The following is a 13019-nucleotide window of genomic DNA, read 5'->3' as shown; positions in this document are numbered from 1 at the left end:
CTCATGGTATGATAACACATTAGACAGCACAACATACCGTAGTTGCAATCAAATACTGACACGGAGCATTTAGTTCTATTTTGGTTTGTTTATATCCGAGTGCCCTTTGTCTTCAGAGGAGCCCATTAGCCTCCATTAGCTCAGTGTTGACTGGTTTCAAAATAAATAGGCAGGAATTTTATCTTTCACTTTCTCCACTGCATCAAATGAACATCAAACAGTAACACTGCTGGTTTACTAATAATAATAAAATCAAAATATTCTCCATGAGGACATGTCAAAAACACAACTCTGACACTTCAGTGCTCCTCAGTCCTCAGTCATTGTCTGCACAACCTGTCCATGTGTGATGCTGTAAGTCCCTATGAAACAAGTGTGACTGTTCTACCTCCACTGAGCCAGTGGTTCTTATGTCTGTTCATCATATCCATTTCCTTCAAGAGGAACTTTGTATAAACCAAAGGAAACCAAAATCAACACCAATGACCCAAAATAACTTCTGTTTGGGAATCTCTAGGAAAATGACTGGCATGCACAACTGAATTGTTTAACCGGTGCGTCTCTCACTACCAGGGTTATCTAAACTAAACTAAACCTCACTCTGCCAACGGCGCACTCTCTGTATGGACTCTTCTGACTTGTTCTCACTGCAACACACTCATGTTGAATCAAGTGACCGTCTGAAAAAAAACGTTCCCGGCTGCAAAGTGAGTTCAGAGAAGCAAAGAAGAAATCTTTCATACCCAAAGTGGTGACCTTTGGCCTGGTATAATCTGGGCTTGCTCATTAAAACCAACCTGCTTAGAGTTGTTCAAATGAATAATGCAAAACTACTGAGTACTAAGCAGACTAGTGGCATAGTTGGTAGCATGTTCTGTCATTAAAATCGAGCACTTATGTGGCAGAAAAGGAAGAGCTTGGCGCTAAACAGCAGGATTAAAGGCTCTGTCGCTTTGAGACTACTCAAACTATGCATGTATGCAGATCTGAAACTATTAGGACTGCTGGAGAAAATGGTCACTAAGTGGCAATGTCTGCTCAATTTAAGCCCATCAAAACCAAAAAAAAAAAAAAAACATTAAAAAAAACCACACCAGCCTGCCACTTAAAACAAAAACAACATGATTGGCCTTGGCTTTCTGCATCCATTTTTAAAATCCTTCTGCTGTTTTGACTGGCCAGGAAAACAGGCCTTCAAATTGGGTTAGGGGAGCTGCGTCTCCCTCAGGCTCCCTTCGCTGGAGCTAATGTGACAGCAGGGCGTGTTTGGGGGGGGGGGGTTGTGGCTCCGCTCGAGGGGAGGTTGGCTGAGTTTTGCCCTAATATGGACACAGGCCGGGGGGGCGGGGGGTGGGGGGTGCTGCTGGAAGGCAGGGCAGAGGGTGGGTCGGGTTGTGGAGGAGAGAGGGGTGGGCCTACCCAGCATGGCCACAATGGCAGCCTTGCTTCCCTGTGCTGTATCAGTGATGGCCTTTATCCTTGGCCTCTTACAGTCTAGTCCACATGCCGGCACAGGACTCCACTGTTGTGGTCCACTGCTGCTCTGGAAACGCTGCGTGCACAGTGGAGAACTCTTTACGCATCGAGCACGGTTCATTTTTAAGTGCTCCTGATGCTCTTGCACAGAAACCATGCATCACGTATCACACACACACACACACACACATACACTTGAGTCAGTGATACTAAAGGCACAGCAGTGAGTCTCCTCCTCTGCAGCAGCAGCAGCAGCAGCAGCACTCGGCTCTGTTCAGCTGCTGGCTCTCTGTGCCCTCTGGTTCAGCCAGCTGGGCCTGCAGCCTAATTTTACACTTGCTCATTACAAACTCACCACTATCCCTCCTCCACATCTGGCCTCTGGTGCAGGGAGAGGGAGAGGGGACGCTGATAATGGCAACAGAGACAGAAACTCACAGTGGTCATTTTTTTCTGCTTAGGGAGCTGTGGAGGAGGAGGAGTGGGAGGAGGAGGAGGGGGAAGAGGGGGGTGGTCAGAGGACGTAGTAAACAACTCACAGAGACTCCTGTCAATGCTGAGAAAGAGAAAGTGGGATAGAGAGAGAGAGGGAGACTGCCAAGGCACATAAGAGTGCATGAAAAAGAACAATGGAAGGAAGACAAGAGAAATCAAGGCAAGAAGCAAGTAGGAAAGTAAAGGAGGGCGTTTGGTATTTGGAGAGGGGGGGGGTTAGAGTAGCAGTCTGGCTACTAGCAGCCATAGCTGCACAGAGTGGGACTCCAGGCGTAGAAATTCCTCCTACGTCTCTGCTCAATGCCACTTCTGTTCTACTGAGCCCTGCATGTCGGCAGCACAGATACAAAGGGAACCATGTCTGTGTGTGAAACCAGTGTGTGTATGCGAGAGCATCAAGCCTTTTCCACCACTACAGGCTCCTTCTCTGCCGGGTGGAGGTCTGGCAACAGGCTGAAAGCTAAGCTACCAGGACCTTGGCAGCAGAATTATTCTAAACAATATAATCAAACAGACAGATGTGCTGCTACTGGAATTACCTGAGGAAGGCCAACAGCAACAAAAGCCCTCACTTGTTGCTGCTTTGATGTTTTCAGACCACAGGTCATTGATAAACGCCTTTATCTAAAGGATGAAAGGGCAACAATAGGATTAGAGTTATATTCTCCACATCCTTAAAGGGATAGTTCAACATTTTGGTAAATTGACCCATTGCCATAATCCCTATAGTTTTGTGCAAGCTTTTAGAACGGCGGAGCAGAGCCGCGAGCTGCTCAGAGCTACGCTATGGAGGCTAAAGGGACTCTTTGGTTTCCCTCATCAAACTCATCAAATACACAAACCAACAACTCCAAAACGCTCTGGTGGACAAGTTGTGACCTGCACATTCACCACGCTATGAGATAATAACAGAACGTTACGAGACAGAGTTGTTTTAGAGGGAAATTCATGCAAAACCGCTGATGTATGTTCCCGTCGGAGCAGTTTTTTATCAAGCAGTCTCTGAATTTACCTCTAAAACAACTCTGTCTGGTAACGTTCTGTTATTATCTCATAGCGTGGTGAATGTGCAGCTCACAACTTGTCCACCAGAGCGTTGTGGAGTTGTTGGATTGTGTATTTGATGAGTTTGATGAGGGAAACCAAGAAATCCCTTAGCCTCCGTAGCGTAGCTCTGAGCAGCTCGCGGCTCTGCTCCGCCGTTCTAAAAATAGCTTGCACTGACAATTAAAGGTAATGAACCTACTGCTAAAACTATAGGGATTATGACAAAGGGCCAATTTGCCAAAATGTTGAACTATCCCTTTAAGAAGGTGAGGCTACGCTATAGGCTCCAAGTGATGGGAATTTCATCATCAGAGCACATGTCCATGTACCTTCCAGTGTGTTATGACCGAGCTGCCAATACACTACAGGGCCCCGCTGACAGTCTGAGGACTGATCCACAGTCAGCAAGAGTCACGTGCAAAGAGGGGAGAATAATTTAGTCTTACTGTATGTGAATACATTTTAGCACTAAACTAGAGCTGAATAATATATTGTTTGTTACTGGTATTATACTCTCTAGGCCTCAGCTTAGACCATGTGTAATCTTTAATATCTCTGAAAAAACAACAACATTATGAACCAAAAATGGCTAGTTTGGCTTTTTGGGAGTTAAGCCTTTTGCTTTCTAGCAAAGCGCAAGATGAGTAGATTGATAACTTGCTCATGTCTAGCAGTTGAATATGAAGCTATAGCGAGCCGTTGGTTAGCTTAGCTTATAGCATAAATACTGGAAAGAGATCTGTCTCTGTTGGGTCATTAATTACTGCGCTAATTTGTTTGTCTGTTTACAGATACAAGAGTCAAGAGCATGAAACCACAGACCGTCATTTTCAGTTTATCAAGCTTTGGCCAAAAAGATAAGAGGCCTATGTTCCAAAAATGTTTGAGTCACAGCTTATTCTAGCTAAACGAGATGATCACCTAACTGATTTAACTGCGCTACATGTACATCTACATCTACATGTAGCGCAGTTAAATCAATTAGCTTCATGTTACCAATGTGAAGGTATCTCATTTAGCTAATTCTGTCTATCTTTAAACTGAACTACTTAACAGTTAATCCCTCTAAACACTGAGCTACATGATACAAACTGCTAAGCTTATTGTTTGCAGCTTGGCGAGAGAAAGAGAGAGGGAGGGAGGGAGAGATATAGAGAGAGGGTCTGACTAATTTCTGCAAAAACAGACTACACAGGGAGTGGGGCACAGGGGTTTCCTTAAGAAAACAAACCTATTTATGGCTTCCAGTGGTGGCTGCTCTGCTGTGAAGCATCGGGGCTAATCACTTCAGAATGGCCTGGCAGACGATACTTGACCTTTACAGAGCATGCAGGCCTTTGGCCTCTGTCATCAGACAAGTTTGTCAGCCGAGGCCAAGATCAAGTGCACTCTCTCAGTTAGTCATGCAACATAACTGGGCCAAATGCTTTTTCCTACCAACAGAGCTTTCACTTTGCTACCTTTTCTGTCGGGTCTGCAGGTTGTGTAGCTTATATCCACACCTGATAAGTGAAAATGTAGCTTTGCAGTTTGCACACACAGTCAGTTGCCAATGGAGACTGCACGAAGCAAAAGTAGAACCAAAACCAAAGTAGGACACCGCATCAAGAACAAATTGAGATGCGACTCGTGACCGTTTACACTTCTACCCACAAAGGCTGCAAAATTATCAAACCGTGCATAAGGTACTGTACAACTGCAGCATGTATGCAAGAGAAAAGAAATCTAGCACTGCGCTCTAAACCTTTGAATAATTACATAATCAAATGATCAAGACTAATAATCAGCATTAATCATCATAATCCCAGCATACAGTAATCAGGATCAGAGTTTAAGCCATTACTCTGCAGCACTCAGACAGTAAATCAGTTTGGACACACTCGGTGCCCTGTCCTGACAGAGCTGCTGTTGTTGTGGTTCCTCTATTGGTTTTTATGCTGATACACCCTCCTTTACCAGAGGGTGACGGCTGTTCTCCTCCACATCCTAATATTTCTGCTCTCACAGGCCGTTAAGCTTGTCATGAACAATAAACAGCTGTAAATCTCCAGATTCCTGCACCTGCTGAGATCAGTGAGCGTGCTGCTGAGTTGCAAAATGCCAAAAAGATCCTCCTGCCAGCTGTGGAAATGCAGTAAAAACAGGTGGAGTGGCAGAGCACAGCTAACTCACTATTCCTCTGTCAAGCTCAAATATTAGAATGCTTCGCACATTTGACAAGCGGTGCACTACTCTGTGTTGCACATTGTTGCAGTTCAGTGGAATTTGCTTTCAAACTCACCAATCTAGTGACGCTAGTGGCAAGTACCAGCAGGTAGCTATGAAGACACTGTCTCACAGAGGACAAAGACATTTATCATTTCATCTTAAATGTATTATAGACTAGAAATAAACATAATCACAAATACAGCAGGTGAGAGAGAAAAGTGGAAATGAGAACAATTAAATCCAAGTTACCTTTTTTAATAGTTTTATCTTTGCACTCTAACACATTTTCCAAAGGCTTTCCAATTTTCCAGTGGCCTAGAAAATATGATGCTCTAGGCATTTGTGCATAAATAAACGGCCAAAGCAAAGAAGCTTGTCGTTCAAAGTAGTTTGCACAAAATCGATAGGACAGATGGCGTGCATTTTAAATAACCCCGTCGTACCACCACTCAGGTTTCAAGAACAACACGCTGACATGAGACTGCATGAAACCTGAACAGGGTTAGGGTAAGAAAGGACAACAGAGAAATTATAGAAACAGGATGAACAATAGTAATCAAAGTTAATAAATGAAATCCTATCTTTAAACGGTACTGTACATTAGCACACAAGGGGTATGTGGTTTGAAGGTTGGACCCCCCCTCAGTTAACCAAAATCAGTTTCCTGTCATAAAACAAAACTTGAACTTTAACTTCCTGTGTTGTTACACCAGCAGACGGCGTGACGATAAACCAGAGACAAAATAACAGCAACGGCATCGGCGCGACAGGAATAATAAACGTAAGAGAAGTGACGATCACAAGCACAACAGCAGGCGGCGGGAGCGTATAGACGGTCTGAAAGTGTACAGAAAACACACTCACGCACAGAGAGCTGTTGTCCCGCTGACAGGATGTGAGTAGAAAAAGTGAAACGTGAGCGGGAAGTGTGCAGGGTCATGAGGCTGCGCGGCCTCGACGCACGCTTATTCTCACAGGCAGACAGACAGATGAAGAGACAGGCAGACAGGTAGTTTGTGTGTAAAACAGGAACTTGGGAGCGGACAGTTTAATTCGCACGTTGTTTTACTGCGACGCAGCCACGGTCGACCACACACACACACAGAGCTCATTTCCTGAGAGTAATAAAAACAGGAGGGGATCAGACAGGGCCAACAATGAACTTAACAATATATTGCTGATTTTTTTGGGTGAATATTGAACACTGCTGGCTTAAGGTGCTGGAACACTTTAATCTTTTAAGAGATAAGCTGTCGGAACAGCTGAGGTTTATTAATCCTGCTTTGCCGAGCTGGGAGACAGAAAAGGCTCCTTGTGCTGGTGGGTTCACAATTACCACGGAAATCATCATCATCATTGTGATTAACAGGTCTGTTTCCCAGCGGGCTCTGTGACAGGTCAGCCTCACTGATAAAGTTAATAATGACTCAGTTTGATCCAAGTGTCCCAGCACATGTAAGTCACAACGGTGTGACAATGAACCGGTGTGCACTGTCACTCTGAAGCAGCTTGATGCAATGTGTGGAGTTGTCACATACCTTTCTCCAAAAAGTACCTGTGGTTTAGCTCGTTGCTTCTCTTCCTCAAGCTGCGTTCACAGTGATTATTTTGATTTGAAACAATTAGTCTGTTAAACGATTACTGACGGAATATTAGTCAATTATCAAACAACTGTCAGCTTTATTATCTAAATATAGCTAATTAAATACAATTTAATTATATTTTTGATCCACAACACAATGTGACTTTCAAATGCTGAGAGAGGTTTATATAAATGTAAAGTACTGTAAAGCTATGGAAACAAACAGCAGAGTTAGTGGCTGCTGCTTTACATGCTCTTCATTTTAGTGTTTTTACTTTCATGTGGCCAGAATAATCCACTTATTATCAATTCTGCTTCCCGGAGAGTCCTGGCTATGCATATGGTGAAACAAACAATAAAAAGATAAAGTGTTGGCGGCAGATTAAGTCAAGACCCATTCTTATGATTAGGTTGAAATGTGGGTCCGACTTTACGCTCAACAGACTTCATTGTGAGCATGGCATTCAATGATTTGACCAAGAAAACAATTTCATACCACTTTTTTTCCCCCAATTGTGTCAATACTGACTGACCCTCGAGAGAAATAAAACGCCGAAATGTTGTTCCAATAATACTATTTGAAAGACTTAGGTGAGTATTTATGATATTATTTTAATTTTTATACCCTCTTAAGACTTTATCTTTACCACTGTCTACACTTTATTGCTCTCTTAAGTTCTCTTTCACTTTTTCCACTGTCACAAGCATGCGCACGCACACGCAATCTGTTAGCTGAGCGACTGCGGCTCGAGACCCAGTGAGAAGTCTGCTGTGTTTTCTGTTCCAGCCCAGATGGCAGCGTTGGCTGAGTCAGCGGTGGCTGGTGGTTCACTGGATGATTAGTCGTTGATAACAGGAGGAGAGCCGAGTGCTAAGAGCCAGGAGCTGCGGAGCGGAGGGACTTCTTAGCCACTTTGTTCTGTCTCAATGCAATAATGATTTTAATAAGTGTAAAAAGTGTGTTCAGCCTCTTTTGAAAGGCTGCGCACAACAATGACCTGACAAATAAGAAAAATCTGTATGTTTTTATTGTATAAGCAGTGTATGCGTGGAAGTATTTGTCATGCCTCAGCTTTAAAATAACAAATATAAATTTATACTGTAACCAATATACAGTTTTTATTCATTTCCATGTATTTTCTCTTGCTGCAGCAGTGACACTTTCATTTGTTGTGCTGTTGAACAAGCACAGCAGGGAGCACTATACATTCAGCCAACATCTTACACTCATACAACAAATGTGTGTTGCTTTGTTGCACGATGTTGCAGTCCTGCAGCCTAACCTTTTGCCGGCGACAACAGTGAAATAATAACACAAGAAAGCTTCAAACTGCTGCTTCAGCTAAAAGCTCAGTCCGATATCAGACTTGGCACCGGTGCAGTGCTGGAAGGAAATCCTTTGGGATCTCTCATTTAGTGTCACAAAGCAACTTGTGATTCATAGCTGGACTCCAGCAATCAGAAACCGCTGCAGCAAGCAGTTTCATTTGGAGTTTGAGAACAGCTAAACTGCAAATATCACATTACCTCCATCCGGCTTGGTGAGAGTTTAAAGCAGCACATTTTAGAGGCTGGAAGCGTCTTTGTAATAGGTCTATAATGGCTATGGTCATCATATTTCACACATCAGAGGGTGGGGTTGGGGTAGCATCAAGTTTTCAGAGTGTGGTTAAGGTTGATACTGCGTTATCTTGCTCATGACACAATGAAAAGATCGTGTTAGATAATTTAAGGTTTGATCGTATATTGTGGTCCTGGTTGTTTGGTTCTTGGGGAAACTACTGAGGTAAAACTGTATACCTAGCTGCTCTTTTGTGATATGCAGCAAATGATAAGGCTGAATATATTCCACAAGCTTGCTATAGTCGGTATCCTTGCTATACGAGCCTAGTGGAGTTTAATAAATGCAACAGAAAGACTGCGATGCAGCACAAAGCCTCTCCCACATGCTCGCCTCAGGCAACCTGAAATGCAGCAGCAGGTGAAAAAAAACCACAACGTGAAAAAATGCCACTGCTAGTAAGGGTGTGAGATACCATATCCTGTTTTTCTGTCACACACACACGCACACACACACACAACAGACACCTAATGGTGAGAGAACAAAACTGTGTGACATTACTACAGTACTTTAACAGCCACTGCTCTGCCAGGACGATGATCAAGCTTTTTCAGCCAAACAAACACGCTGCATTCAACCTCCGCCAAGAGACATTTGTTAAGTCTGACACGTCTTTTGCTTTTTCCAGTGCTCTCCAATTTGCCGCACCACATTACATGAGCGCAGCATCTGAGCCCTTTTCAAGGTTCACAAGAACCAAACAAAAGCCAACAAGAGGTGATTAGTCAGTTCACATTAGCTGCAACAAAAGAAAGTTGTCAGTCGGTTACTGTAATTATTGCCAAACAAAGTCTGCAGGGACACGCGCCTCAAAGCAAATCAATATCACAAAAGGAATATTCATCCATATAAATAGTTAGTGCTGAACATGGCGCTTCCTGCTACAAGGTTAGAGAGTGTTTGGAGCATCTTCATGGCCATGCATTTGAAAACAAAGGTTTAAAACCTATATAGAGACACACAGAACAAGATATAATTTACATGTTGTAAACCGAGTGCCACATCATGACTCTTTTTATATCCTGCTGCTTGTAGTAATGACTCTGCGTCTTCTCTTTTGGGGCCCTATAAAGCCCAGCGTGCCCTAACTTGTCGACCAACGTGTTAAAGTGAACACTGCAGCGCACACACAGCCATGCAAAACACATGCAAAACATTTCAATTCCCTTTTCTACGGAGGAACCAGGTTCATCCATACAACAGCCATTGTCCGGTACGCTTTAAGTCACTGAATTCAACCAGCATTCCTGAAATGCTGCAATTACAGCCTGGCATACCGACTGAAACAAAACACATATACACGCATGTGCACGCAAACACACACACACACACACACACTGTTGTTGAGGTCTGCAGCTGTTGCTGTATGTCTTCTCCAACAAAAGAGCGCCATTTCAGTGCAATGAGAGGCGCAATAAACCGCATTCCTCTCACAATGTGCAAAAAAATTGGTATCTCAGCTGGCGCCATCAGATACACATGCACATACCTTTCTTTTTTTCCTTTTTTTCTTTTTTAAAGTTTGCAACTAGTTCCCACAATTCAGTCTTTGGACTAAATTCTTAAAAAGTCTTCAGTCTTTCTTGACTCATTTCTTAAGGAACCAACACCTTCCCTAAAGGTTGAGCTCCCCACATCAACCACCATCTCCTGCTCCTCAACAGTGCAATGACTTGAGGTAGTGTCCTGATTCAACCATGAGCAATCATATAGTGCTGCTGTATGCTGGATGTAATGAGGTATGTCCTCCAGTAATGTCCCACAGGGCAGCAGCCAGAGTCAGTCAAGGAAACAGCTGTTGTAGCCTGGTCTCAGACCCATAAACATGTAACCGAGCCAGAATATCAGGACTCCTCCACCAGTCAAACAGGTTGAGATATAAACACACGAGAGCTGCTAGAAAAGGAGACAAGGCAGTTAATGCTGCAGCCACCTGTTTGATGATGTACACTTCACTGTCGTCTGCTCGTGTTGGACTTTACACTGTTGTGAAAACGCACTGATTGCGGGTGAAAAGTTGTTAAACTATCTTAACTCTTACCAAACTACGGTCCAACAGAGGTTATCTCAACTCACTCGCTCGTTCAAGCCAATGAGAGTCAAAAACAAACCAGTAACGGTATTATCCGGCTCTTTAAATGAGGATAAATTACAATAAAATGTGGTGGCTATAAACTGGATGCTACTCACAAGCTAAGTTTGCTGGCTAGCCGGAGCGTGTGTGTGTCTGTGTGTGTGTTAGCTGCTGCTGTCAGGATAAAGAAACACACCGACAGATAACTGTCTGTGCCCCGTGTTAAAGTCCTCACACACTCACACACAGTGACTCAACACAACCACACACCACTACTCTCCGTTTTCAACGTCAAGGAAAGCGGCTAATGTGAGCTAGCAACTTAGCGCTTCCTCCCCGGCATCTGGTCCCATGTGAACTCGTTTTGACAGTCACTGATTTGAAGTAGAGGGGGGGTTTAGCCTAGGCACGACCCCCAGGCGACCACGAGCCGAGAAAACAGCGGTAAAAGTTGGTCAAAGGCAAAAACTCACCGATGTGTCCTTCCTGGTCGGTGCTGTGGAGGAGTTGTGAGCCGGAGACTCGGTCAGAGGAGTTTACTTTCACCGACCTTGGCGGCTCTGTGTCCCAGCAGCAGCGGCAGCAGCAGCCACAGACAACAACACAGTGAGCAGCAGCAGCAGCGGTACCCCTCCCTCTGCTGCCACCAGAGAAACGGAGGAGGAAAAAAAATGTCCAGTGTGAGCCCCGCCCACTCACGTTTTTAATTGGTCAATATTAGGGACAGTGCGAAATAAGCCAATTAAATCAGCTATTGTTTTTTTCTTTGTCCAATAGAAGAGCGTGGAATTATTTCCCCCCTTCTGCAGTGCGTGGCAAAGATTTGATACAGTATCTCAAAACTCAATTCAAGCTGGAATTCATGATGAATGCACAAGGAGTGAATTAAGTTTCATCTACTGTATCATTACTCTTAGGAAAATAATACTTTTTTTTTGACCACCTTGTGGTTAATTTCAGGATTCATGTAGGTTACATTTCTGCCTTATCTTACCCTTGCCAGAGTTTCATTTTTGCTCTCATATACAAATCTAGTTGATAAGTGTAATAGTTTTAATAGTCACCTGACATAAAATGAATCAGCGTGTGTCTGGTGACTGATTAACTGAGGATTATCTTGCTTTCCTTGCCATATTTGAAACCGAAGTGAATAGTTTTGGTTTTGTTTGGTGCCACCCTTGAGAAAAATACAAAAACATATTTCACCATTCACACTTCTTAGGGACAAAGAAGCTATTTTGAAGCAGAATTCCTCATAACTTGTGCCTGGTGCACTTTTTTTTTTGGCGTCCATAACTGTGTCAAGATTCAAACTGCAATTTACTTCTTAGTAAACTTCCTGCTTGTGACTGCTGGTCTGAGCCGGCATTAAGATTGATGAATGAACTCAAAGGCATGTTTGAACATTAGTGGGTCTAGAGAATGGGGTCCTGCATACTTGGCCCCGAGGGCTGCAATGCAAAGCAACAGGAACAACACACACACACACACACATACACACACACAGCCTTTCAAAATGTCAAGGCTCCACAATCAAAACATACAGCCTTTTCAATACAAGGCCACATGTAACTCCCTGATGCCAGGTTGCCATAATGTTTCTGTGTGTGTGATGGTGGGAAAGGTCTGAGGCTCATTGTTGTCAGCAGCATAATCAGCGTTATGTTCAGCGTAAATACACCTCCATACAACTATAAGGGCCAGTTAGTCTCGATGATATGGGGTCAGAGTACAGCCACGTTTACCACTACCATAACTGATGGCTGTGACAGAATTACCCTTCATGGGCTGTAAGTCTGCACACACCCATACACATCAAGAACTATGTTTGTCACTCTGTTCCGCCATCACCCACTGATGTGTTACTGTGTGAATTATGTCATTATGAAGCACGAGCCAATGCTGTCAGATCTTAGGCCAATTTTATGATTTACAGCATTTGCTTCAAACAGTGATTCAGAAGTTCAGTGACAGAAACATCTGTGATACAACAGCTGCTTTCATTCTCTATCCAGTAAATGATGAGGGAGCTCATTATCACACATTAAACTGAAGGTATCGGCCCTGGCGTTTATTATTTGACATGTAATTGAGGAGACATATAAAGGGAACATGAGCAACAACACATTCATCATTTGTTCATTGCTGCAGGGCTGACCTCTGACCTGCCTACTATGTGGCTGAAAAGTGGAAAATTCAAACTTTCTTTTTTAGAAATTATGAATTTGTCACAGAATATAAACATTGTTGTACAGATAACTTGTTGTTCAGTTGTGTAATATTGTTCAAAGGTGACACCTGGTGGTGAATGCTAGTAGTGTTGCCATATCTGTTGCAGGACAATTATCACCATACAGTATGTACAAAGCAGGCATTGATGTAATCACACCACAGGCCTGTTAAGACTTAGTGTAATAGAATAGATGAAACTTTAAACTTTCTAAATGGGTTGAATTGGGACATACAAGAAAAATAGACTACATTATCTTTTCATTAGTGATATCAGTAATGACAAA

General features: G+C 43.3%; 1 protein-coding gene across 3 annotated transcripts in view; it reads right to left on the bottom strand.

Annotated features, from left to right (window-relative positions):
• The window catches only part of fam49a (family with sequence similarity 49 member A), a 46272-nt gene extending 35127 nt beyond the window's left edge, over positions 1-11145 (bottom strand). For all 3 annotated transcript variants that reach the window (XM_084001180.1, XM_084001181.1, XM_084001179.1), the window contains exon 1: positions 10977-11145. The gene's annotated coding sequence lies outside the window, so the exon portion shown is untranslated. The remainder of the gene's footprint in view (positions 1-10976) is intronic.
• Between the last annotated feature and the right edge of the window lie 1874 nt (positions 11146-13019).

This window comes from Trachurus trachurus, assembly GCF_905171665.1.
Source record: "Trachurus trachurus genome assembly, chromosome: 24".
Taxonomy (NCBI): domain Eukaryota; kingdom Metazoa; phylum Chordata; class Actinopteri; order Carangiformes; family Carangidae; genus Trachurus; species Trachurus trachurus.
Note: the sequence above shows the minus strand (reverse complement) of the source record. Positions and strands in the feature narration are given on the sequence as shown.